At 43.5% G+C, this 23,368-nt stretch overlaps 1 long non-coding RNA gene across 1 annotated transcript in view; it reads left to right on the forward strand.

Annotated features, from left to right (window-relative positions):
• The first annotated feature begins 3,388 nt into the window (after window positions 1-3,388).
• Window positions 3,389-23,368, forward strand: part of LOC142829601 (uncharacterized) — a 251,947-nt gene continuing 231,967 nt past the window's right edge. The window contains exons 1-2 of the long non-coding RNA XR_012904162.1: window positions 3,389-4,920; window positions 8,127-8,334. This is a non-coding gene — a long non-coding RNA (uncharacterized LOC142829601). The remainder of the gene's footprint in view (window positions 4,921-8,126; window positions 8,335-23,368) is intronic.

Consider the following 23,368-nt stretch of genomic DNA (forward strand, 5'->3'; position numbering starts at 1 on the left):
TTTTACTTAGTTACACTTTTTTCAAAATAGTAGTACTTTTACTCAAGTAACTTTTTGGGGTACTTTTTACACCACTGCTCCACAGGAGCCAATACATGCAGGCGGGCGGCTTGACGTGAGGGGAGGACAGGCAGTTCCACAGGTTTCAGATACAGAGGCATCAAGGTTTATTGGTTAATCGTGTAGTCAACTACACGTTGACATCCCGGGTCTGTACTGAAATTTGTCTCCAGGTGACATAAGCACTTTATTATGGTGTAATGGCTATGGTCCACTTTCTGATATGACCTCCCAGCTGAGAAGCAGAAAGACACTCTCCACATTCCCCTCCCATACCAGAGAGTAGGGGGCCCAGCCAAGTAGATATTATGTGTTTCAGCCTCACAGTGAGGGGGCTGGAGTGTGCCTCTGAGGAGGCTCTTGAAGCTCCCCCCAGGCCTGAGGCTCCCCACCCTGGTGTAGATACTGCATGAGCTATTCCAACCCTAACAGCCCTTCAGCAACTATCCCACAATGCCTGACAATGACCATTCTGGTCACAGTTGTCAACTGCCCATAGGTGGTGATCAGAAGCCATCTCCCCTTTGAAACCCTTGCATATTTTTGAACTGCCTTTTCCTGATTATCTACCTTAGCAAGCATATCTAGCTTCTGTCCCTTGTTCTGAACTATTGACCATGCCAACTCCACACACTAGAGGTGCTCCAAGAATAGACAGGCATTATTAGATCTCCTTGGCCTATAGGGAGAAGAAACTTTAGAAGCACAGTTATGAACAGATTGTAGAAACAGACGTCTACAAAAATACTGAATAGAGGATATAGGCAATGGGGTATGACAACAGTGCTTCATGAGAGCAGAGGAACCTCAGCAGACATTATCATAAGGCTAGGGACACAAGATGATGCCAAGCTGCAGACCTGCTGCTTTTAGGTTCAGCAGCCTTATTTCTTCCTCTGCAGTAGGACACTTTCCCATGCCATCATACATTGATATGGCCATAAGAATCATCATAGGTACTAAATATTATAAATGTTGGCATGCTGAATGGGGACTTCAGGATGGTGGCTGCTGCACCTGTGCAGCTTCCCCAATTCAGCAGTGGTGATTGATGGGAGAGGAACTATGGCTAGGCTGTGTTTTTCTGCTGCTCTCCACTGATTCACTGGCTTTCCTATATGGAGTCAATCTGGCTAGGTCTACATTATAGCTTTTTCCAAATTTTTTTTCGGAACAGGCTTTTCCAAAATTTGGCCCATCTACACTGAGCCAAATTTTGGAAAAAACCCTTCTTTCAGAAGATCCCTTCTTCCTCATAGAATGAGGAAGACTGGGCTTCTGACAGAGCAAGTTTGCGCTTCCACAAAAAAAAGTGGAAGAGCAAATGCATTCCCTGGACGAGTTTTTTCGGACATACCCTCTGAATCTCAGTATACATTGAACACTGCTATTCCTTATATTTGCAAGGAATTAATCTTAATTCTGTTTGGCTTTAGCCAATTGGGGAATTTTTTTTATCATTGTCTTCATTTTAGCTAAACTGTTGTATTTGCAATGGGATATTTAGAATGCATCCTGTGTATGTAGTGTTTTATATATTTCAAGAAAATAAGAATGGCCATACTGGGTCAGATCAAAGGTCCATCTAGCCCAGTATCCTGTCTGCCAACAGTGGCCAATACCAGATGCCCCAGAGGGAGGGAACACAGCAGGTAATCCTCACGTGATCCTCTCCTGTTACCCACCTCCAGAGAAACAGAGGCTAGGGACACCATAACTAATCATTCTGGCTAATAGCAAGATGAACCTAACCTCCATGAATCTATTTGGCTCTTTTTTTAACCCTGTTAAAGTTTTAGCCTTCACCATATCCTCTGGCAAGGAGTTCCACAGGTTCACTGTGCACTGAGTGAAGAAAAATTTCCTTTTGTTTATTTAAACTTGCTGCCTATTAATTTCATTGGGTGACCTTAGTTCTTATATTGTGGGAATAAGTAAATAACTTTTCCTTATTCACTTTTTCCAAATCACTCATGATTTTATAGACCTCTGTCATATCCCCCCTTAGTCTCCTCTTTTCTAAGCTGAAAAGTCCAAGCCTTTTTAATCTTTCTTCATGTGGGACCTGTTCCAAACCCCTACTCGTTGTTGCCCTTTTCTGAACCTGTTCCAGTGCCCATATATCTTTTTTGAGATAAAGCGACCACATCTGTATTCAGTATTCAAGATGTGGGCGAACCATGGTTTTATATAGAGGCAATAAGATATTCTTGATCTTATTCTCTATCCCTTTTTTAATGACTCCTAACATTCTATTTGCTTTTTGACTGCTGCTGCACGCTGAGTGGATGTTTTCACCTGGATATTACATATTAACTTTCTCTCTGAATTAGTTTTCGACCATTTCATATGTATGTATTTTGGACCTGCCCAAGCTAGTGTCAATGAACTTTCTTAACAAGAGCTATTTAGCAAGTCACTGAGAAAACAAGTTTATAGCTTTTATTTTGTGAGCTATGTACGTTTTTTCCTGCTGACAAAAAACTGGGTTGTACATTCAGAAGAATTGTTGTTCAAAATTACCTTGTCAAGTCTGACTTACTGGGGGATGGAAGGAAGAAAAGGGCTTGAGGGTTCTTTCTGCTGTGACTATCCATAAAACTGCTCCTGCAAAGCAGCAGGAAGTTATAATAGTGATGTGGTTCTGAAGATCTGTTTCTGAGGAAAATAAAAAAGATTTCACACCATGACACTTAGAAATATTAGCAATGCTTCACAAACTGAGTTGGCAGGTACATTTGTTAACCAAAAGAAAAAAAGTCACGCACAACTACTACAGTGGCTAATGTACAGTATTTGTGATTTAACACAAAACAGATTGATATGAAACGTGAGCTTCAGATGCTGCAGTGTTAGTGAAGTGCATTGGTTTGACAAACAGCCCTAACTGCTTCAACTAAGAAAAAGCCTCAAAAGTTACCATAAAAAAGATACAATTAGACAGCCAAATTTGCAGATCAGCACTCAGTCAAGACAAATAAAGAATGAAAGGATCAGAAGGATTTTTAAAAAGAGCTTTGAGTAAGGATTAGTTTTTCAAGGATCCAGTTCAGCTCCTATTGATATAAATGGGAAAACATTCACTTCAGATGGAGATGAACAGATACTAAAGACCTGTATTGGTTACAGCAAATAATGGAAGAAGAATTACAAATTCCAGTAGCGTACTGGGAAGCAGTAAAACTATTTTGGATTCTGTTTACTACTGCTCATTCATTTCCCCTTCCAACAAAGCTCCTATATAAATCTGAAAAAGAGAATGAGTTCTAAATAGGGTCTTAGTGTAGCAGAATATAAATGTAAAGGTATACTATGGGTTGCTAGTTACATAATCCTCTTTTAAGATGTTATTTAAAGTCATGTGCATTTCCAGTAAGGATAATGTATTAATATTTTTTATTTAATTTGAAGCACTGAGAAAATAGAGGTTGATCCCTTTTCTACAGATTGTTATTGTTAAAGGGGAAGCCAGCTGAAAAGAACAAAAGTTTTTCTAGGTTCATAATGAAAGACAGTAAAATGAGGATTTATTTAATCTACAACCAGATTGTTTGAAGAATATCTATACTCTCTTAACTCTGATTCTAGGATTGTGAGAGAGGCTGTTTGGATTGAATTAAAGCAGTTGGATTTAAAATTATTTCTTTCTTCAGTTCATCCAACTGATGGAAGAAAAATATAAACGACAATGGGAAAAAAAGAATAAGAAGAAATGATAGGAAGCATTTTTTTAATATAGTGAATCAGAAATGTGTAGAATGGTTATTGGGATTTGTCCCATGCATTTGCTCTCAGGAAGGATCAAGGATCAAGCAGTCTTTATTCACAGGGATGGTTATTGTGCTCTTCGCTTATGTGGGCCATCCAAGGTCTAGGATCCTCGTAAGTCTCTGTGTCAATTGTACAATTGGAGGCAGAACACAATTTAAGTACACTTCAGAAGACTGTGGGGAATGGAGACAGGGTACTAGGAGTCAGAAAATGATTTCACCTGGCTGTAGTACTGATATGCTGCATGACTTGATTGCTTAACTTCTGGGTGCATTGCTTCTCTTTCCCCGTCACTAAAAGGGGATAAAGATGATTGCCCTATTTTGTAAAGTGTGTTGAGATCTCCAGATGAAAAGTATTGTGTAAGATCTAAGAATTAGGATTTGTACTGATTATCTGATGAAAATCTGCCGTTTTCACAACTATCAATTTGTTAATACAAATCTTTGCTTCCTTTAATGCAGAAAATTAATTAACATCTTCTAAGCTTCGACATCCAGAACTTCAAATTTTATAATATAGTACATTTTTCAACAGTAATCCACATGAAGTTATGTCTACTGCAAGCTATCACTTTAACTGTAGATTAAGCATAGGGGGTTAGACACCAAGGTGATAGATATCTAGGTAGACGGATTGGTAGATAAGACAGGTGGTTAGCTGTATTTGCCGCTGGTATGAGCATATGCAACTCCACTGCATTTATGGAATTGTACCAAGTGAGGTCAGTGATGAATCTGGCCCCATACTTCAGTGAACAGTTATCTTTACCTACACCTAATTAAGCCACCTAATAGTTTAGGATCCAGGTAAAACTATCTTTCAATTTAATCTTTGAGCTACACTTTACTTAGTTACACTGGTGAAATTTAGAGCAACTTCACAAATGTTAATATGATGCTGCATTTATACCATTTTACTGAGAACAATGTCCAGCTCTATTAATGTTTTATTTTTGTAGCAGTCACAGTACATGACACACTGTCCATACACACAGGAAGATAGTAAATCCCTTGGTCTGTAAAAGGAGCTAAAATTCTAGTGATCGTCCTGCAACTGGAACCAAATTCAGGATCAGAAAGTACAAAGGTATGAAATTTAGCACAGATTTATCAAAGATCTAGCATAAATTGTATACAATTGTTACTTTCATTTTTCTTTCCAGTGGCTTTTGCCAGTTGTCTGGGCTGAAATCTGGCCTCACGGTAAAGGGCCTTCCAGGGCCTGTATACCTCTTAAATTCCACTCAAATGCTAAGACAGGGTTTAAGTGGACCTTAAAAAATGCCTGGGCCTTGCACTCAGAAGGGAGCAATTAATCTCCACATATTTCCTGTTTGCCTCACTAACGAGGCTCTTTCCTCACCCCAGTGCAAAGTGGCAGAGAAGCTCAACAGAGTGCTCAGGAGTTGCTGAGTTGTTTGGCCTCTCCACACCTGGATTAATTATTCAGCAGAAACACTGGGGCAACTAGTGAAGAGGGACACAGGGAGACACTGGACATGTGCCCATCACCACCCCCAGCTCGGGGAAGGAAACGTTGCCCCGGCTTGCACTGCTCCCCCAGCCACATCGCTCTGCCTCCATGTGCTGGGAGAGCAGAGCAAGCTGCAGAGGCATTGCTCCGCTTCCCCTGCTTCTGCTGGTGAGTGTGGGGAGACCTGGGGGTGGAATGTGGTTGGGGCCACGTATATCGATTTGGGAAGATACTGCCTTCCCCTGCCTCTGATGCCCACTGCCCGTGATCAGGGGCAGCTGACAGGATTGCCGAGCCCCTGGGCAAGGTATGAGAAGAGGACCAGCTCCATGTACTCATAAGGGGTGGAGCCTCAGGTGGAAGGGGCAGAGCTGGGGCAGCTAGCCCTCAGCACTGCCTAGACCACAACACGCTGCGCCCTTCTCCTCCCCTCCCCCCCCCAGTGCTGTCCATACCATCTGCCGCTGAGCCATTCAGCATTGCCAGTGCTCTGGGGGTGATTTAAAGGGCCCCCTTTCACTCTCTCTGTTGGCAGGCCTGCCCTTGACCAGAAGGACTCAGTCACGTAGCAGCAGAGACCAAAACCAAAAAGCTAAGACAGTACAGATTGGACCTCCCTCGCCTGGCACCCTCGAGACCTGACCAGTCCTGAACGAGGGAATTTGCTGGACCAGGGGAGGTCCTCCACCACTAGCCTCCCAGCCCACTGCCAGCTTCATTTCCAGCCCCTGCCAACCCACCCTGCCTCTGGCCAGATGTGTTGCTGGCCTGGGCTGACCCTGCCCCCCTCACCCCAGGGCTCCCAGGTGTCCTGCAGGGCTTCCTGCCCCTAGCCTCTCTGATCTAGGAACATCCATGGTCTTATTGGACACAATATAGTACAGTACTGTGCTAAAGGTAAACTATTGAGAAAAAGGAAAGTGTAAAACAAAAACATTTGATCATATAAGGAGACTGTTTCTGAACTTGTTTCATTGTTTTTCTTCTGCATAGTACAATTTCAAAGCTGTGTTAAGTCAATGTTCAGCTGTAAACTTTTAAAAGAACAATCATAAAGTTTTGTTCAAAGTAATGAATGTTATAGGTATGAACAACCCTCCATTCCTGGTGTTCCTGAACTTTGAGGTTCTATAGAAGTCCTTTTCTACATGTTGCTGTGTCTAGACTGGCCAGTTTTTCCGGAAAATCAGCCACTTTTCTGGAAAAACTTGCCAGCTGTCTACACTGTACGCTTGAATTTCCACAAAAGCACTGACGATCTCATGTAAGATTGTCAGTGTTCTTGCGGAAATACTATGCTGCTCCCGTTCGGGCAAAAGTCCTTTTGCGCAAAACTTTTGCGCAAAAGGGCCAGTGTAGACAGCCCAGATTTGTTTTCCGCAAAAAAGCCCCGATCGCGAAAATGGCAATCGGGGCTTTTTTGCGGAAAAGCGCGTCTAGATTGGCATGGACGCTTTTCTGCAAAAAGTGCTTTTGTGGAAAAGCGTCCATGCCAATCTAGATGTTCTGTTCCGAAAATGCTTTTAACGGAAAACTTTTCCGTTAAAAGCATTTCCGGAAAATCATGCCAGTCTAGACGTAGCCATTGGTTTAACAGTCACCTTTCCAAGGCCTTAAAATACAATGTTCTTTTCAGATGGATTAAAATGATAATCAAAGGCACCACAATACACACTCACAAAAGTCAAGATTTAATGTATTATAGATTTTTTTTCTCTATTGTTTATTAGATGTAGTAAGTTGAGGGTCAGTAACATGGAGTCAGCAGGCCTAAATAGAGGCCAATAACATGAAAGCAGCAACAGGCCTGCAATCTAGTGAGCAAGACTTTGGTTCAGTAACACAGGAGCCAAGAAAGAGGCCCCACTGATAACTGTGTAATTGTGTAAATTAGGGTGTATCTAGACTACAGTTTTGTCATCAAAAGTGGACTTTTGTCGACAAAACTATACCTGCGACTACACTACCGCTGAGTTCTGTAGACATAACGTCGACAGAACTCAGCAGTTTTGTCGACGCTGGTAAACCTCATTTTACGAGGTATAACGCCTTTTGTCGACAGAGTTCTGTTGACAGAAGGTGTTATTGCATCTAGGGTTGTGTCTAGACTACAGGGTTTTGTCGACAAAGCATCTTGCTTTGTCGACAGAACTGAATGTAGTCTAGATGCTCTTTGTCGACAGAAGCTTTGTCGACAGTATCTGTCGACAAAACTTCTGTCGACAAAAGCCTGTAGTCTAGACGTACCCTTAGGTTGAGCATGGAAGGACACAGGGAAGCACTGGGTACAAACTGTAAGCCAAAGGGGAGTAGCGGAACATCTTAATAAGAAATGTCTTGGTACAAAGTCTCCCCAAAAAATAATGTACATACCGACCTAGGTTCAGGATCGGGTCAATGAAGGATAGTAAGTAAGCCCCCCTTCTGTAAGGTGAGGGGTGGCAACTAGGCAACAGAGGGTGGCAACCTGGTACGTAAAGAAATGATGTAAGTTGTTTGTACCTGTCTATAAAAGGACACCGCAGAGGGTGCTCTCCGGCCAACCTTGGGGGGGGGGGGGGGGGGGCGCACTAGGCCTCTGAACGGCAGGTGTCATTGCCTAAAATTACAGAATGCACAGTAGCTTAACTTTGACTAACTGCTGTTAATATCTGTTATACGGCAATAGGCCTGCCCAGTGTTGGTACATTGTCAACGTGGGCCATAGTGCCCAGTGGTGTAACATTGTACTGATCTCTGTTACCAACTGGTAGAGCTTCACATTTGACAATAAACCTGCTCGATTGATTTCAAACCTAGCCTGCATCTGTCATTTCCAGGGCCTCTCAGAGATCTCCTGTGTTGACCCAAGTGCACAGGTTCTAACACTTTAGATAAAGGGAATACCAATTATTATGCACGCAACTGAAATTTATCATCACCGACGGAGTACAGGTCCTGTCAGGAGCGCGCCAGGACGACCCTAACCAGATGACGCTGACACTGCCAGTTCAGACCACCGAAGGTACCGAGGTACAGAACACCGAGGTACGACATTAGATATGGGCTAAAACCAAAGTTTTGGACTCAAATGTCCCAAACGTTGATTTACATATGTATGGATCTGAACTCTGTAGACCAGATTCTGATTTGACTATGTAAATCGAGAGTATGGAATTGCAATGGCTTAAGTGAAGTACAGGCAGTCCCCGGGTTACGCGGATCTGACTTATGTCGGATCCGCACTTACGAACGGGGCTTTTCTCGCCCTGGAGGACGGGGGCAGAAGGACCGCCCAGATGGGCCGTGGTCCCGCCACCCGCGTCCTCCGGGACGAGAAAAGCTGCTCTGCGTCTCCCAGCAGACCAGGGAGACGCGGAGCAAAGCCACGGAGCAAAGCCGCGGAGGACCCGGGCGGTGGGACCGCAGCACGTCTGGGCGGTCCCCCTGCCCGGGTCCTCCGCGGCTTTGCTCCACATCTCCCTGGTCTGCTGGGGCCTCCTATCCAGCTCTTGGCGCTACTGGACCAACCCGGCAGCAGCCCAGCTGCTCTACCCCAGGCTTCCCCAAGTCAGCTGCTGCGGAAACTGACCAGCGGCTGACTACAGGAAGCCCGAGGCAGAGTTGCTCTACCCCGGGCTTCCTGGAATCAGCCGCTGATCTGTTCTGCTCCGCGTCTCCCTGGTCTGCTGGGGCTCCCCCCAGCAGACCAGGGAGACACGGAGGACCGGGGCAGCGGGACCGCGGCACGTCTCGGTCCCGCCGCCCACGTCTCCCTGGTCTGCTGGAGGGGGGGGGGGCACAGCTAGTGCGCCCCCCCACAGCAGACCAGGCTTTTCTCGGGATGCCTGTGGTAGAGCAGCTGGGGCGCTGCCGGTTGGTCCCGCAGCGCCATTCTCGGCGCTACTGGACCAACCCGGCAGCACCCCAGCTGCTCTGCCCCAGGCGTCCCCAAGTCAGCCGCTGCTGAAACTGACCAGCGCTGACTACAGGAAGCCCAAGGCAGAGTTGCTCTGTCCCGGGCTTCCTGGAATCAGCTGCTGATCAGTTTCAACAGCAGCTGACTTGGGGACGCCTGGGGTTCTTAAGTTGAATCTGTATGTAAGACGGAACTGGCGTCCAGATTCAGCCGCTGTTGAAACTGATCAGCGGCTGATTCCAGGAAGCCCGGGGCAGAGCAACTCTGCCTCGGGCTTCCTGTAGTCAGCTGCTGGTCAGTTTCAGCAGCAGCTGAATCTGGATGCCAGTTCCGACTTACATACAGATTCAACTTAAGAACAAACTTACAGTCCCTATCTTGTACGTAACCCGGGGACTGCCTGTAATATGAATGATCATTTCTTCTTAGGCCTTGATTATGCCTTACTGAAATGGGTATGCATTGAAGGTGATGCAGAGCTCTGCAACTTCAGGGATGATGACTCAGTATGTAGAATTATTCCTCTAGCTCACCTGTGGACTGTGGGAACATGTTTGCTGCTTCACTCCTTCAAATGCTGCCGCATACTCCTCGCCACTCTCTGGTTCTTCCCTTGGTATGTGAAAGAGGGTGATGAGGACTTGCAACCCAGGGTAGTAAAGAGGGAAAAGATATCACACTTAAGGGGTACAGGACTTGTGTTGGTACCTGGCCCCTGCACAGGGGTGTGAGATAGGGAAAGGGTTCTTACATGCACTTCCCTCTTGTTGTGCGCTCCAAGCACAACATAGCTCTTAGTAGCTTTTCTGAAGCAAAACTCCAGAAGAGCTTCCAATTAAGCATTATCGAAACAACTTTTAATAATGCAGTTTTTTCTGAATAGAGTCAATTTGTGAGCCTGTTTCCAATGTCTTTGTGGCTTTGAGTGCTTATGAATAAGTGCTGGCCTTGAAGTTTGTTCTACAGTGTAAGATTCAGACTGTATGCTAAAGTGTGGTGACAGACTGGTAGAGTGAATGCTTGCAAGACTCAGCTAGTCTGTGTATCCCAGCCATATATATATATATATATATATATATATATATATATATATATATATACAAAGGCTTATTTAAGTTATTCATAATTTAGTATGCCTTAGGACAGAAAAGAGGAAAAAAATGCATCCAGATCCAAGCTAATTAAAAGTGTGTATTTTGGGACTGGATTTCTCTCTCTTGTTGCTAGGAAAGCTCTGCAGATAAATCACTTATAGCACAACTGGCTGGGGGGGAGACATCTCATTTTGATGAATTCTGAAAAAAGAAACGTTTCAAAATATTCATTTTAAATTGCCATCATAGAAGGTGAAGGCAGTTATTTGGTTAGAAAGTTGTCAAGAGTGTTTTCCTTGCAAAAATATTTAATTTATCCTTGTGACAAAAGTCACAAAAAATTATTTTTGCTCCAATGTTAGAATTTTTTCCTACAGAAAATTATTCTCACTGCTAGGAAGAGAGGCATGGGCCCAGAATTCCCAGGGTTTTGGGAGCAGCTTTACACTTCTTTGCAGGCAAATTTTTAACAGTGTTCAGTCATAACTGGCTCCTGGCCTAGGCAATGTGTTCAAAGGAAAGAAAGCATGACGAATGCTCCCTTATGTCCTAGATACAAGAATTGCTCCTTGGAAAGCTGCTCTAATTTAAGCCGTGAACTGATCCAGTACCAGGATGGTCCCAGAATTGGGGAGTGGAAAGGTAGATTGAGGCCTCCTTTGCACCCTGACCCTCTTGAACTGCCCTGGGTGCAGCTCAGGATTTGGACCAGTCAGTCTGGACCAAATTTGTGAAAAAATCCTTAAATCAGCCATCAAAGCACAATGACTGATTACCAGAGTTCTAGAATGTTGCTTTTGGGTTTGTACTGCTGAAGATGAAGACCCTTCAGTTGTTCTTCTGCTTTGAACATTGATCTGGAAAAAAATGGCATTGTGGGGGGGGGGTCTTAGGTTTATTGACTGGCAATTAATTTCAGATCAAACATTCAAAGCTTAGAATTAAAAAAAAATGTTTATTTCTAACTGGTAGCTCTGCATATTCATCCTGGAATCTAAAAGTCAGGCTGAGTTCTTTCTGGCTCTTGTGTCATCAGCTTTGAAGATGCTGAACTTTGAACTTAACTTAAATAACTTCTCTAGGTGATTAAGGAATCAAAATAGAATCCAACTCTGTCTCACTCATAGCTGATTTGGCTTTGCTATGCTTCTGGGAATAAAAAGGAATAGACATTTACACAAGTCAGTAAAGTTTAAATACACACAGGGAACAGATTAGTTGAATAAGAAGTAGCTGTTTCTAGAAACCACTGTCAGTTTTCTGAGTAGAAATGTCTCTTTAAATAGGAACTACTGTTATCCTAGTCTAATATGGTTCAGTGGTTTGAAAATGACTATTGTGTTCTGAAACTCATTTAATTAATTGAAATTTAAACTTGTCACATCTTTTATTTTAAAAATGGCACTGTAGTTGTGTTAAGACATCTGTCATCTTGTCATCTGTATGAACATTTTTTTCCTAATGGTCAGCTTGCCACAGTTAATTAGCCTTTAGACATATGAATGGTCTTAAAGCAATGTGACTTTGAAAATCCTTTCTAGTTACCTGTAACACTGTATTCTAGAGAGACAGTGCACTCACTGGATTTTGGTACCACAAAGCCACAAACACACAATGTGAGTTTAGTTTACACTTTTCTGAGGGAATATGTTTCTTGTTTCTGTTATTATTTTCAGTATGTATGTCTCCATCTCTGAACTCTGTATTGATTTTGATTAGCAGTTGGCTCCAGCAGCAAAATTCAAATCCAGACCAGAATTTTGAAGCCTAGGATTAGTGCCTAAAGTTGTTTGGGTGCCCAGCTTGACATATTTTGAAGTAGGCCTCATTTTCAGAAAGTATTGAAAATCAAACCCCTTTATGTGTGTTCCAAGTTGGGACCCACTATCATTAGTCACTTTGAAAAATATTGAACAGATGTAGGGGTTTAATTTTGTCCATTATAAAGATGTGGGCTATTTGTAAAATATAATTCAGATCCACACGTGGATTTGAATGCCTCCAAAGTGCAAGTCGTTTCAGATTCAGGCTTTTGGAAACCCATCACTTGTTTTAAACATTAAATGTGTACATATACCCATATTTCATAATATAATGCAGTGCCTCTATATGGGTCTGATGCTGCAGAAAGGTGAATGCCTCCTGCAAAGCATTGAATTGTTTTTCTGACTTCATTGGGTATTGAGTATACTGACCAACTTGTAGAAGGCACATAGCTCCTGGTAAGATTGGGTTTCTGCTGTATTTGTCATAGAGGAAGACAGGAAAGTAATAAAATCTATAATAATTCTTGTCCATTCCAGGAATTCAGGCTAGGTGCTATGGAAAATGTCTAAAGCAGTTAATAGTTTGAAAGATGTTCTTTCCTTTACAGCAGAGGTGGGGAACCTGCAGTCTCTGGTTTGCCTGGATCCGGCCCCCGAGGCTTGGGGCTCCCCCGACCCCAGCACTGGGGAGCCTGCAGTGGCACTCCAGCCCCCCAATGTCCCACCGTGGGGCTCGAGTACACAAAATCTACTAGTCTGGGGATCAGCAGCCCCCAACTCAAAAAAGGTTCCCAAACCTGCTTTACAACTGCAGTTTATTTGTCTTATTTACAGACTAGCAGAAATATCCGGCGTCGTCCGGGGAAAATATAGTAAAAGGTGTGATGAATGAACTACATCAATGACATTAACATAGATATTTTATTGGAAATACTTTTCTCTTATATATTACTGTAAGAAAATAATATAGCTAGTACTTCGTCTGTTATCATAGGGGAAGGATCTCGTAGCTGCAGTTTATGTGACACACGTAACAGAAGCATCCAGCAAATACCTATGATCAGGCACTACTAAAAGCTAATTAGTGGCCCAATTGAGGCTCTGGGGAAACCAATTTCAAGATATAACCAATCCAGTGATTGAAGTTAGGAAATCAGTAGTATCCGTGCAAAATTTAGTGTTTCTATGATCAGGTGCTACTAAAAGCTAATTATCAGTGGGCCAAATTGGGGCTCTGGGGGAACTGGGGGAACCGATTTCGAGATCTAACTAATCCAGTTATTGAAGTTAGGAAATCAGTAGTATCTGTTCTAAAATTGGTGTTTCTAGCTCTTACCATTTCAGAGATCTTTCAGAATTATCAATGGGCACAATTGGAGTCTGGGGAAACCAGGGGAACCAATTTTGAGATATAACCAATCCAGTTATTTAAGTTAGGAAATCAGTAGTATCCGTGCAAAATTTGGTGTTTCTAGCTCTTACTATTTTGGAGCTCTTACCATTTCTTTCGGGACAAACAAACAAACAAACTTTCAGAAATATTTATAAGATTTGGTGATGTCTATTTCACAAGAATTAATTCCTTTTCATATGGGAATCAGTTTTGTAAGGTCTTTGGCTATGATCTTATGAAAACAGATAAATCCCTGTGATGGAATGATGACCCCACATTTGCCCTGAAGGGGTCAATGGAGGTCAGATGAGCCAATTAACCTATTAGCATATGTGACACTAGGGAGATACATTGTCCCCCTATGCCACTGACAAAATTTTGATTGCTAAATGGGGTGCCCCCATCTGCCCCCACTTCCTACGTGGATGGCCTTCCCTGCAACCCCTCCACACAAAGGCATCAATCACCCCTGTCTATTAGGCTGAAGATTGAGAGGAGAGCCCTAATTCGGGGATATTTATCTGTGTGGGAACAAGTAGGACTTCTATGAAGCTATGGAACTGATAGCAGGAAGGAGGATGCAGGGAGGTAGTCTACAGAGACTCTTTGGGAGAATGGAGGTGTGTTTGGAGATTATAGAGACTAGGGATGTAAAATTCCATTTTGTTAGTTAACTGATTAAACCAAGGTGGGGGACAAGCGGGGTGCCAGACTTGGGCACCCCTCTCCTGCTATGGTGAGCCCTGCGGGGCAAAGAGCTGCTCCAGCCATCACTGGGTAACTGTAAGCTTTAAGGGTGAGGCTTACCAGTTAACAGGTTAGCATGCCTAATAGAGGCAAGTAGCCCATAATTGGAAGGAGGGAGTAGAAAAGCCTACAAACATCAAAGGGAGGGAAGTGCCAGGATAGGAAACAGCATAGGGTGTAAGCAGCAAGGTTGGGGACTGAACAGACTTTACCTGTGTGTTATAGGGTCCCTGGGCTGGAACCCAGCATGGAAAGTGGGGACACTAGGGAAATGGCAGTGGTGGGACACTGAACTGGAAAACTGCCTGGGTCTCTGTGGGAGCAATAGAGACTTTGAAGGCTTATACCCTGGAAAGGAGGAACACTGAGTGACCTGGTTGTGGGGCCAAGTCACAAAGAGGCCATGGCATGTTCTGGAATGAGAGAGGGGCTGCAGACAGAGAGAAAGAGGGATGGTGTGTAAGAGGAAGAGAAAGAGGCATTGACCTGCTGCACTATTCCCCACAATGGCCAAGAGAAGGTGCCATCCTAACAGTAAGTAGAGCACCCCAAGACAGTCTCAGAACAGAGACCAATGGTAAATTTAGGCCCATAATTAATTTTATCCAGACAATCACCCAATCTCCAAAAAGATTTTGTGGTTTTGAAACTATACAGTTGGTCTTTCTCCACTTTCCTGTATAATAGTCTCTAAATGGATATTTAAAACATTTATAAGGATGGAGAAGGGACCCATAATTGGTGTAAGGGGCCACCCGACCACACCTCAGGCAGCTTTTGTTTTAATGTGGTCACTAGTACTTTTTATTTGTAGGAATGTGGTAAGAGGTGCATAAATTCCAGCAGACAAAAGAGCCTTCTCACTGGTCTGTGAAATAGTCCTTCCCATGGTACTGTTTCCACCCCATTTTAGGACTGAGTCCAGAACCCAGCTGGTACAGGGAAGGAGGCATAGCTTCTGTTCACCAAGCACTCGATGAAAACTCAGTAAAGCTAAAAAAATCTACAACCTCTTCCATGCTGCACAATGCTTCTCTTCCCCACTCCCTCCCCCCCAACACTTCCAAGAGGGGAATGGGTGTTCCTGAAGCAGCCACAGCTAGGATGTCACTGGCACTGTGAATGAATTAGAGTTGAGTTGCTAGGGAGCAGGAGAGGCTCCAGCTTGTGAGGAGTTGCAGGGCTTCCATGCTGACAGCCCTTTCCAGTGGCAGATCTCAGAAATCTGGACAGATCTATGGGGAATCTGCTGGCTCCTGGGAGTGAGCCTCTTGCGTTTGTGCAAGGTCCTATTCCTGCTTGAGAATTCAGAGAAAGTTCTGTGAGGTTCTCCTCCCTCATGGCCCCTTGAGGCAGGTTTTAGCAGACAAAGAGGTGATAGGGGCAATGTGATTAAATCCTTCAGTGAGCACAGGAGGATATTTTCCCATGATAACCATAATTCAATTTTGTGTTGAGTTACAGTCTGCCCAGCACCTGACCAGCATTTCACAGTATTGCCATGTAATGCAGGTATTCTTCTCTGAATCAAGCATTCAGCATGCAGCCTGGCTGCTGTATTGGAGATTCAGGACAAAATTACAGAACACTCTCTTAACTACTGTTATGAATCAATCTCTAAGCTTTTGTGCTGCTTCACATACACCCAAACAGGCATGGACATGACATATTTTGGGCATTGAAGCAGTTTGCCAAATGCTGGAGTAACACAACCCAATAAACATGTTAGTGAAATGGAATCATGATATTCTGAAAAATACTTACTACATTGCATGTCTGAAATTAGAGTTGAAAGGCCAGATCCTCAGCTGGTGTAGATCAGTGGAAGTTCACTGACTGCATGAATTTACATTTGTGAGTGGGGACCTATATTTGTATATTACATATTGCTCCCTAGAGCATGATCTGTGAGCCTTGTTTGTATAATAAAGATTGGTCACATATTTTTTAAAATCATGATCTAAGTTCCCTGTGAGCTGCGCAGCTGCCTAGTAAGTGTCATGCAGGTGCTCAGGGCTGTGGTGGGGACAGGTTGGGAGATGCCTCTCTCCCAATCCTGGACCTGCTGCAGTCAGGGGAGAGCATCTCTCCCAGACCCAGCCTTTGCCTGGGCCCTGGAGCTGCCTGCTGCCTTGGGGAGAGAATCTCTCCCTCCCAGCTCAAGGGAGAGAGAGTTAGGGAAAGTCTTCTCTTCCTGCCCTATTCCAGGGGCAGCCTGCACCCCAAACTTCTCATCCACAGCTCTACCCCAAAGCCCACAGCCCCAGCTGAGCCCTTCCTCCCTGCATCCCAGCTCTGTGCCCCCGCCCTGAGCCCCTGCCCACACTCTGAATCCCTTGCCCCACCACATGAATTTTATGTACACCAATGTGGAGGGGATGCAATACATCACCTTCATATTGGTGCACGTAACAAAATCCAGTCTGCCCAGGCATAGGAAACATTAGAGTGAATATTGATCATGATAAAATGATGGATAAGTGTTCATCAGTGTACACTTTCCTCGAGCAGCACTGAGAGTCAGGAGAAATCATTAGCAAGTGGCTAACACAATTTCAGAACTCCTATTTAGACACTGGTAGACACATTATAGCTCTTTTTCATTCCACACAGATGATAGAGGTTTCCCTCTGAAATTATGGTTGGTGATATGCATTCTAAATTACTATGCCCCTTCAGAGTTGAAGTATTAACCAGGCTCATAAGATCTTTGTATCAGTGATACAAGTAACATTTGGCATTCAGACAATGTTTCAGATAGTTAGGGAAATCTATTGATATGTTACCATCTAACCTCAAAGTCTGTAAGCCAGTGCTTGCATGTTGTAGTTTATTTAATATAGTTATCAACCACTGAATATCTTTAACAGAAACAGGGATATTAACACACAAAGGATCACAGCAATTGGAAGTGGTATGTGTATGAATTTCTGTCTGCTTGTACAGTATGTTTGCACATAGGGCTGGTCCTACATACAGTATTAGGGTCTTTATGGATGTACATATTTTGCACTGGGACTATAACTTCCATCCTTTTAAACATTTGACTATAAATATGAAAGAAAATCCTACTTCTACTTTGCCACTTTATATCTGTACTGAAATTCTATTAATCTGACAACACAGTATTTGCAGGTATACTCTCAAAGTTTGTGTGGCCTGCATATATATTTTCCTGTGACACTAAAATGCTTTCCTAACAAAGCGGTCAAGATACTTATCAATAATTCATATAGCATAAGATGAAAATTAAATATAACAGAGATGGCAAGAACTAATGTCCTAAGTCTAGCTACTCCTGAACTTTAATAAAGCTCAGCTGGAGAGCCATTCTTTGCAGCCCACTTTGCTCCAGCCAAAGTCTACAATAAGTATGAAAAAAGTTCCCATGCAAGTGTCCCATGTAATCCATGTCAGGTGCTACACCAACTTGACCTTTATTGACTATTCCACGCACATAAATCTACTAGTACTACAATATGCAGCTGGATATTTAACAGCAGGTGATTCCCAGATAAGTTGAATTGCTTGACCGCTTATTATGTCTTCCTCTGTTCATAATGGAATTAAAACTATGATTTAATCAGTTGCTGATGTGAAAGTGTATACATTCATATAAAAATCACTTAGCTCTGTTACATTCATAACTTCTCCTTATGTAAGATAGCCTTTTTTGCTATTCATGTAATTCAACTAGATCTTAAGTGTATGTCCTCTGTCTATAATGCAACTTTAGAGAAGCCTACTTAATAGCTTTAAGCAGCCTTCATGGTCCCTGGTTTGTGAGTTGCCGGGCTCCAATTAAACATGAGGCAAATATGAAGTACTGCAGTTAGGAAGGAATAATTAACTGTGCAAATACAACATGGAAAATGGCTGCTTAGGAAAAAGTCTTGCAGAAAAAGATTGACGGGTTTTTAATATTGTTGCCAAAAAAAGTAAACATCATTCTGGAATGTATTAGCATTGAGTATTGTAAGCAAGACTGTCGCAGGGCACATCTTACCACTGCAGCATCTCCAGCTGTGGGGAATTAGTTCCATCTAGGAGCCCTGGACTGTAGGGAAGCACAGTTTAATGGTCAGAGCCGGTAGATTAGCTCTTAGATTACAGGACAGTACACCGTGGGGCTAAAGTCTATGAAGTCATCCCTATGTTGCAGGGCAGTACAGCCCAATGGCTCTCCTGTGGCAAGTAGGTCACCACCCAGGAGCCACCTGATGTATGCAGTGCCAAGTCGGAGCCCAAATCCTGAAAGCCTACCCCAGTCATGAACTCCCTCCTGCACTCCAAGCCCCGACCCTAGCCTTGAGCACTCCTGCATCCAAAGGCCATCCCAGCGCCCGCACCTAGAAACCCCTCCAGCACCCCAGCTGCCTGCTCTAAGCTCAGCTCAGAGCACCTCTCACACTTCAAATTCCTTAATCTAAGACCAGAGCCTGCACCCCAACCTGCTGGCCCTGCCTGATGAAAGTGAGGGAGTATGGGGGAGAGGAGGAGGATGGAGTGAGCAGGGGGAGGAGCTTCAGAGAAGGGGCACAAAGGAGGCGGGGCCAGGGTATTTGGGTTTGAGGTAGATCTTGGAATGCAATTGAATTAAAAAAGTGATCTCATGCTTTAAAAGGTTGGAGACCACTGCCCTAACTGAACTGAACTGAGCTGCTCCCTTTTATACTGCCCCAGCACTTGGGACATGCCCTGGACAGCTGGGAAGCAGTGCTTCCTCCACCCACAGGGCATTAACCCCTTCTGGCCCAGTGCAGGATATGCACACCCTATCAGAAAGACACAAATAGTAAGTCTTCCACTCTACTCAGTATGATAAGGCCCCAAATGGAATATTGTATACAGTTCCAGGCATCACAGTTTGGGAAAGATGTGGACAAAGTGGAAGTCTAGATGTAAGCAACAAAAATTAGTATAGGTCTAGAAAACATGACCTACAAGGAAATATTAAAAAAATAGATTTGTTTAGTCAGAGGAGAAAACTGAGGGCAACATAAGTGTACAAGTACATGAAAGGCTGCAATAAAGAAGAGAGTGATAAACCTTAACCAGTTACTACAGGATAAGTAGCAATGGGATTATGAGATTTATGTTGGATATGAGAAACTTCCAAACTGTAAAGGTAGTTAAAGACATAGAACAGATTACCTAGGGCCAGTGTGGAATCTCCATCACTGAGGGGTTTTAAGAACAGGTTAGACAAATTTGTAGAGATGATCTAGATACTACTTAATCCTGCCTCAGTCAGGGAACTGGACTAGATGACCTATTAAGTTCCCTTTCAATCCTACATTTCTATAAGGTACAGTTCAAAACTATCTCCAAGTTGCAATAGTAGCTCTTGAATATGATCTTCAGAACTCATCTTCCTAATCCATGGAAATCCTTTCTAGGTTTCCAGGAGATGATACATTGTGAAGTGAGAGAATACATGGTTTGGAACTTCCTAAGCCACTAGCTGCTGTTTGGTATGTCACATCTCCTATTACTTTCAAGAACTGGTCCACTAGCTAGTGACTATTAATTTGTTTTAAATAAACACAAATGCAAACTTTTCCTCTAAGAGCGTATGTCTACACTAGCCCCTTTGTTCGAACTAGGAGGCTAATGTAGGCATTTGAAGTTGCAAATCAAGCCCGGGATTTAAATATCCCGCGCTTGATTTGCATCTTCCCGGCCGGTTGCCATTTTTTGAAATTTACAAGTCCAGACTAACTGCCCACATCTACACATGGCAGGGACCCGGTAGTTTGAATTAAAGCCCTAGTTCCAACTACCTGTTAAACCTCATTCCAGGAGGAATAACAGGTAGTTCGAACAAGGGCTTTAATTCAAACTACCGGATCCCTACCGCGTGTAGACGCGGGCAGTTAGTCTGGACTTGTAAATTTCAAAAATGGCAACTGGCCGGGAAGATGCAAATCAAGCGTGGGATATTTAAATTCTGGGCTTGATTTGCAACTTCGAATGCCTACATTAGCCTCCCTAGTTCGAACTAGAGGGCTAGTGTACACATACCCAGATTGTCCTACTTGGCAGATACAGATGTGCTTGTTAACAAAGGCCTCATTCGCTGCTATGTGGGAGTTATCCATATTGAAATGGAGAGAACTGCACCAGTTTTGACTTGCAAACATTTCTAGGAATTCTTCTGTAATAGGGATAGCCTTTCCCCCCGACTCTTGGAAAAAGCAAGGTGTTCATTCCCTGAATGTACCAGTTTCCAGAGATTTGCATAATCTTGGGGAAATCTCAATTACTTGTAAGCACTGTGCATCTGTTTTGGACCATGGACAATACTCTGAGGCCACTCAGAGAGAGTTACCAACCACAGTTTTCCCTGGCGCTCCATAGTACAATCCAGGGAGCAGAAGAAGGGGCAACATCCTGAGGCTGTAATAACTCCCCCTCATATTCCCATACCTTTACTCTTCACTACAGTTTTGGAGGAAAAGTAGAAGCCAGAAGAGATCCAATGGCTCCATGTCTTTTTTCATTTGACTCAGGATCCATCTGATTATAACTCTGGGGCTTTGTCTACACTGCAGGGTTTTTGCACAAGAAGCTTTTTGTGGAAGAGATCTTCCGCAAAAACTTCTTGTGCAAAAGTGCGCCCACACCTCAAAAGCGCATCACAAAAGCGATGTGCTTTTGCACAAGAAAGCATCCACGCTGCATGGATGTTCTTGAGCAAGAAAGTTCTGATTGCCATTCACAGAATGGCCATCAGAGCACCTGTGCTTTTTCTTATAGGCTCATTTTGCTCAAGAAACCCCTGTTGAGAGTCCACACACACCTTTTTGCGCAAGAACTCTTGCACAAAAAGGAGTTATTCCTCATAGAAAGAGGTATACCTATACTGCAAAAAGGCCTCTGTTCTGCCATTTTAGTGTAAATTTTCTTGCACAAAAACACACTTGAGGTGTGGACGCTCAGCAGGCTTTTGCACAAAAACTCTGTAGAGTAGACATAGCCTAGGTGTATATTTTATTCTCCACATTTTTTGCCATATAGCCACAAGGCAAATTTTAGCAAAGGCACCCTTGAACTGACGTATTATCAGCTATGGATCTTTATATTTCATTCCCTTTTCCACTACCATTAAAATTTGTTTCCTTCAGAGAAAAGTATAATTTACTGGAAACTGGCATCTCTCTCTGGCTTATGATTCCCTGTCATTTGTTTAGCCTTCCTCCTTGTTTCCTCAAATGTGTTTTTTAGACTACGGTAGCTTGCTTAGGGATCCTCAGGATCTTCACATAGGACTCCCCAAAGCCTATGCTTCATTCAGTTTCTTCCCTCTTCAAGTTGTGTGGTATAAATAAAACCAGAAAAGTTAGAACTTAATATGGCTGGTGACATCTTTAATAGGCTTTGCTGCCTACTAGCATTTCAGTGAGGAATTTTGCTTGGAAAAAAAATCAGTCCAAATCCAAGTGTGTATTACAGATTAGTCATAGCATGGGGAAAGGGACTAGGTAACGTAAACAGTGTCGCCAAATGCCAGTGCTTTCAGATCAAAGAAGCTTATGAAAAAATACTTTTTGATTTGCATGAGTATGTAACCTGGCTACTTGGTTGGAATTTCCACTTTGATTTGTAGGTTAGGACACACTTAACGTTCAAAACAACAATGCTCCTTTTCACCTGATTTTCCAACAAGACACCTTCATTTTAGCAGTTTGGCTTTAGATATGCACTTTGCCATGTCTTTATAAAAGGCCAAAACAAAACCATGGAACCAAACAAGAATTTTGAGAATATTTGCAACTTTGTTATAAACAACTCAGAAAACAGAAAACAGCTTAAGTTTTCCACAATGCTGTGCTCAGATTCTCTTGAGAAAGGTTCACAATCCTTTTAATGACTTGGGCTAAGTTTCAATTTTGTTATGGACTTTGAAACTAGGCCAAGTTGGCACAGTTTTAGTGTTTAATAAGAACATTATGCACAGTTCTGCATGAAGTACAGGTTGCACCTCCCAAATCTAGGATTCTTTCATCCGGCAACATCCATAGTCCAGCAAGACCATGGATGTTCCTGGATGAGAGGCACCCGAGATAGGAGGTCCAGCAGCTGGGAGCCTGGTGCAACCCTCCCAGTCTATTAGCAGCGAGGCCACAGCAGCCTGGGCAGAGTGCGATCAGGGCTGTCTGCACCCCGGCAGCGCAACCTGGACCACAGCAGCCCAAGAGGGGATGTTTGGCAGGGCCAAGTCAGCCTGGGATACAGCAATGATTGGGGCTGCCTGCCATCCAGTATTGGGGACAGGGTTGTGGCTGTGGCAGCCCAGAAGGAGAAGCCAGCTGCAGTGGCCTGGCAGAATTGGCGCAGCTGGGGTCATGTGCCTCAAGGCAGCGGGATTGGGACTGTGGCAGCCCAATCAAACACTGTGCTGTTCGGAAGTGGGACTGGTGCTGCCCAGCCGACCAGCAGTGGAGCTGGCCTGGGGCTGGCCTGCACACAGCCTAGCAGCCCTGAAGGAGCCAGTAGCAGGGAGGAGCAGCGGGCTGAGGGGCTGGTATCAGGGGACCTCCCTTTGTCCGGCAAATTCCCTCATCCGGGACCAGTCTGGTCCTGAGCGTGCTGGACACGGGAGGTCCAAACTATATGTGTTGTGGGAGCAAGGAGAATTTTCACTTTTGTTGCAGCCATATTGTTGTCTGCTAGAAATAAAGTGGCTGAACAGAATATCACCGGTACCTCCAGAAAAATTCTAAGTGGAAAAAAAAAAGATTTCTTCTTCTGCTGACACTATGCTTGCAATGTCAATAACATTTTTTGCATCTTCTTTCAAAACTAATATGCAGGAGAGATGCCACTGTGAATGAATCTGAAAGACTCCTTTTCTCTGCCCTGCTCTGCACTATAGCTTGTGTATAAACATTCTTTGCAGTACATGTGTCTCCTGATGCCATATGTGATAGAAAACTTCTTAGGAGCAAATTTCCATGCAGTTGTCACAATCTCTTCAGAGCAAAATTCTGCCAAAATTCTGCTTCCAAATTGAGAGACTTGATTTATTTATGACTTGATTTAAGACTGTTCTAAAGATTATGAGTATTGAGTAACTTAAGGATCAAACTCCATACAATAACGTAGTTATAAGCACCCATCTGAACAAACCAAACCAACTTTTAGTAGTCCAAGAAATAGA

Source organism: Pelodiscus sinensis, chromosome 5 (assembly GCF_049634645.1).
Source record: "Pelodiscus sinensis isolate JC-2024 chromosome 5, ASM4963464v1, whole genome shotgun sequence".
NCBI lineage: Eukaryota > Metazoa > Chordata > Testudines > Trionychidae > Pelodiscus > Pelodiscus sinensis.